This window comes from Cupressus sempervirens, chromosome 8, assembly GCF_028749045.1.
Source record: "Cupressus sempervirens isolate cs-2001-9-10 chromosome 8, ASM2874904v1, whole genome shotgun sequence".
In the NCBI taxonomy this organism is placed as follows: domain Eukaryota; kingdom Viridiplantae; phylum Streptophyta; class Pinopsida; order Cupressales; family Cupressaceae; genus Cupressus; species Cupressus sempervirens.
In genome coordinates this window covers 5,873,607-5,878,984 of record NC_143125.1, presented here as the reverse complement: position 1 = coordinate 5,878,984, position 5,378 = coordinate 5,873,607, and positions in this window count along the sequence as shown.

Below are 5,378 nucleotides of genomic sequence, written 5' to 3'. Positions count from 1 at the left end.
GATTTGTTTATTATTTTTAGATTATTTATCATGCATTGTTTTTATCTTCAAACTCAAAATAAAAGTGTTCACCAATGTAATTGTAGATTGGATAATATAGATTTGTTCTAAGAGGTCATATGAAAAGGTTTGCAAACCAAAAATCACAGGTGTATTCTTCTTATTGTTGTTGTTGTTAAACATTGCATTCACTTTATGTGAAAAATTGGGGGTCTATTTATGTCTATGAAATACTATCACCTGGTCATCAGTCAATAGTGTATAGACACATTAATAATTGCTCTTTTTTTTTTTTTGTTTTTTAAAAACTATAGCAGCAAGTTTTCCTTCAACTGTTAGGGTTTTCTGGCATTTTAAAAAAATCTGTTTGTGGAAGTTTTTTTAAACGTGACACAAGTTTATCGTTGCAAATTGCTACCATCCTTAAGAATTTATCGATTTTTGAATGATCTATGGTTGGTAGGGGCAAATTGATACTATGTTTTTGTTTACCGCATAGGTTAATTAAGAAATGCACACAAACAATGAACACGAACAGCAAAACTCCTTAGATTATTCGCATATGCTAGAACATTACATTATGCTTCATAAGATAAATCATGATTTACAATGATCCCAGATGGGATATAAATACTATCTATCGAAACTTTCCGAAGGAGTCCGTCAGCCACAAACATTATGTCCGCTACAAATTATTTACCCATCGGCTACAGAATACAAAAACACCGGCGGCAATCAAGTCGGCTGACATCATCCCCCTCAAAAAGAAAAGTTCTAACAAAATTAGGAGACAACCCACAGACAACAAAAGAAATACTAGAGAGAAGGAGGAGGCGTCTTAGAAGAGTGCTATTGGCGATGCAACTCATACCTCTGCTTTGTCTTGATGCGCAGATCTGTCTGAATCTGTGAATTAACCTCTATGGCCTCCTTTAGAAGAAGCGCAACATCCATAGCCTGTCTCTTGGCTAACTGCAACTCGTGCTCAGCCGCATCCTTATCCCGTACAGCCGCTTCCACATCTTGGATAGTCGAGTCCTTATCCTGCACAACTGCTGCCATATCCCTCAATAGTGCTGCTTGCTTCGCTGCCCATGCTGCTTGCTGGTCGGCCAAGTCCTCGACTAACTTCTCTCTTGCCGCTCTCTCAACTGCTAAAGATCTTTGAGCTGCAACATTGCTCGTTGCCCTGTCTGCCTCCGCGCGTCGACGAGCATAATAAACCTCCTTATATAGTTCGACGATCTCATGTGCCAGCTTCATCAGTGGAGTGTCACTCGGACCCAACTCCGACTCAGTAGCCCAATTTGCCAACATCTCAGGTGTCTCAACTGTCGGCCAACCTTTGTCCATGAAACAAGACTGAAATCGTTGCGGACAAACCCCACGAATATATGTTCAGACCAAATGCCACTCCCTTCGCCGAGTCCTAGCCTGGATTGCCACATCGTGTCCCTTCTTCAATGCAGACTTCATAGTCTTGAGGTAATCTCTGCACCTATTCTTGTTCGACCCGTAATCTTCTTTGGCAAAGCCCTTCGGTGACCATTTCGCATCACTAATCTCATCCTCCTCCGCGGGAATGATGTCCACATCCGGTGCCACCTGCTCCGCTGTCGGCGCAATCACGGCCTGTAGCACTACCTCCTCTTGAGGGTGAGGCTCTGGTACTGCAAGTGATGCTCCTAAATGCCTGGGAGACTAAATGGACGAACCACGCTTGGTAGGAGTGAGTTGGAACTGCTGCCTCAAAAACATACTGGCTCTATCCATCACCTCTGGTCGCTCTAACTGTGCGGGCTCCATGCTCTCCTCCTGCAATACTAGTTGCTGTACTGGTTGGGCTGACTCGGTTGGCTCGACCTCTGCTAATAAAGATGACGAAACAGTGACAACTGCATTGCAATCCATCACATCTAAACGAATCTCAGGCTCAGGCTCCGGCGTTGGCAACTGTGCTCTCTGTGAGACTGCCACTGTAACGACATCTGCTTGTGCAACTTGCTCTGTTGGTACAACTGGAATCACCTCCGCTACAGCCGTCAGCAATATATCGACGACTGTCCGCGGGACATCTGTCACTGTCTGTGGGAGAGCCTTTGTCACTGTTCGTGGGACCATCTTCGTCACTGCTTGTGGGACAACCTCTGCCATCGTCGGAGGGGTCATCACGATCGGGGCATGGTGCTGGCCAAACGGGGGAATGATTGACGTGCAGGTAGTCAAGTGTGCCGAAGTTGACAATTGAGGGGGGATAAAGAATGTGGACCCACTACCCGCTGCCTCACCGCTAACTTCCGCTGAAGTGCTCTCCTCCTCTTCCTCGGACTCAGCCCCGTCATTCTCCGAAGTGTCCTCCTGTCCGCTATCTATATCTCTGGAAGTGTCCAGTCCTCGGAATACTCTCTTCTGGCCCGCTGTTGTTCGCCCTGTATCCAAGTGGTGCTAATAGAATATGGGAGGCTCTCTGTCTACCAACTTGCCCCTCGGAGGAGCCTCAAAATCATCCAGTGGTATCTAGCTAGTTGCAGCCTCCAGGAATAGCCCAATGGCATGGTGCGGCATGAAAAATGTACAGTGCTGAAGCGTCATGAATTCTTCCATCTTGTCGGCGAGGACTGAAGCCCAATTATATACCATCCCCTGCATGATGCCATTCATGAATACAACTTGTGGCAATGCTATATCTGAAGCCCGAGTGGCACCAATCAACCTGCTCTTGATGACGTCCATGACGCACCTCCAGTGACCCTCCCGAATGAAATCTCTGCGAAACCCTCTGCATTTTGACCCATTAACCCCTGCGTCCCTCTCCCTGGGTGTAAGATCACGACACACTAGATCTATCCAATGCTCCTTCCGTTCCCATGAGAGTTTGTGATTCTTGATTTCCACTTTCTTACCATCGAGGCCAGGAATGCCGAAAATCCTAGTGAAATCCCTAGGTTTAAACGACACCATCATCTGATGCTTTTTGTACATGAATGTGCTTGTTCTGTTTTGTTGACTATATGTTTTTATCATGGTGCGCAATACTGATTCGAACAATCGGATGGAGAAGATGGGAAGTTGGATGGCCCAATGTACCTGTGCTTATATCAGAATCTGCTTAATCTGGTCTGCCTCCGGGGTCTCCTGCCACCACCTCCAGCATTCGCTCCCATTAAGGCCCTCGAACTGGACGATGAGATAAGTGAGTTCCTCCTTGATCTTCTGCATCTTGCTATTGGAACTCGATGGGCCCGCAACTTGAATCCCTGATGCCAAAACCCTTGAATTCTTTTCCATATTTGCCGTTAGCTGACTCTTCCACGACTTCTGTTTGCCTGTCGATTCCATGCAAAAATGGCTTATTTCTCCTTATATAAGTTTCCTTCGTCCGTTACAAGCAAAATCTCACCCCGCTGAAGAGGCAAGATCACTCCTCCGAAAGCCCAAGGTTAAGCACATAAGCTCTGGACGTGGCGAAGAGAATAATGACGCCAATTGCAGTCGAAAGTGAGATTATTGATGCACAACCAACAATAGTCAGGGAGTCTCATCTGCCGAAGGGGAAAGTTAATACAATGGAAAAGAAAGTTATCACTGGAAAGCATATAGCAGAGTGGAACGACAATGTTTCATAGCCTGCGGAAGGGTGACGTTTGGCGAATATCAAGAACTCCGCGGCCAGTTAAAGGACTCTGCAGAAAGACTTTTGACATCCATCGACTGGAAAGAAACCCCCGATTCTCACGTCTTCATTGTCGATTTGCCTGGGTTTCGAGGGTTTGAAGGTTGATTTAGCAATACCACACAAAAGTTCCACTCCAAAATACAATGATGACCTGCATATTACACGTCGCCATAGCTTTGTGAAATTTTAAAAGGACAAAAATGTAGATCTGGTGCTCCCTTCCGAATAAGAAAACACAGAATTGCTGCAATAGAATCCGAAGACAAGGCCTCTTCCCCGACAATTTGCGTGTGCAGATCGATGAGAAATCGCCGACCTTTACTTTCCAATGACAAAGTGTTCTTCTTTTCGCTACTGCCCGACGGGGAAGCCTCCTACGTAAGAAGCACCTGCGAAGATCCTCTTGTCTTCATGTTAAAGGGGCACTCCTTTGTCGAATGGCCCATGATCTGACAAATGTCACAGAATTGGTTCTTTGGACAGGATCCTTTAGTGTGACTGTCAGTCTTATAGTTTGTGCACCATAGCTCACTACCTTTTGGCTCCTTCTGCATGTTTTTAAACTCCTTTATCATGCGGATCATGTCCTTCTGTAGGGCACAAACCTTCTTGCTACTGCCTTCATCGTCGCTGCTATCTTCTCCGGAGGGCTCGTCGTCATCAAAATTAGAGGAGCTAGTCTTCTTTTTCTTCTTTGTCTTTTGCTCGCTTTCCAAGTTCAATGCTTTGTTATAAGCTTCTGTGTATGACGACGGCGACACGATTTTCATTTTCTTCCGCAACTTTGGGCCTAGACCGTCCACAGACCATCTTTTTTGAAGTCCGTCCGTCGGCTTATTTTCCATTTTGTTTATCAAGTCTTTTAATCTCTTGGTGTAGACACGGACAATTTCATTCTTCCCTTGCTTAATATTGAAGATCTCGCCAACAATTTCATTATCATCGCGCAATAGCTGAAATTCTGCGAGAAACTCTTTTTTAATGTTATTCCAACTGTCTAGCTTCTGTGGATCTGTACTAGTAAACCAGTCAATTGCCACCCCTCATAGGGTGGCCGAAAATTGCCTCATCCAGTCGTCTTCATCAGTTATGCCATTATCCCTCCAGATCATTTCACATGTTTTGCAGTGTTGAATGGGATCGGCCGTACCATCGCCATCGAACTTTGAAAGTTTTTCTTTTGGTCTCGCCATCACAAATGGTTTTTGTAAACAGGCGTTGCTCGGTCCTACAACACTGGCGTGGCATTGTTCACTCCCACATTGGCGATTTGCAATCTCACACCGGCAGACTGTTTTCCCACACCGGTAGATTGTTCTCCCACACCGGCGATCTCAACAACTACGAACCTTGGTGAAGAAGAAGGATCTTATGAAGTTGTCTCTTTCCGAAGTGTATCCCGGATGAAGAGGTCACTCCATGCTTGTGCTCCGTCGGCACTCCGAGCCGTGCGAGTTGATGCTTTTCCGTCTGAATTCTCTTCCCTCGGCGAACACAAATTCAAAAACTCCTCTCGTGCTTCGTCCACCAATTCCACCTACTGTCGAGTTTCCTCCAACAATTCTTCCATGCTCCGGTTTCTGTCGGCAATCTTCTGAAATCTCCGTCGGCGTTCGGCTTGTTGTGCTAGAATTAAATTCTCTTGCGCAGTACAGATTTTATCTTTTCCCTTGGCCTTATTTCGATCCTTGTTAAGCTGATT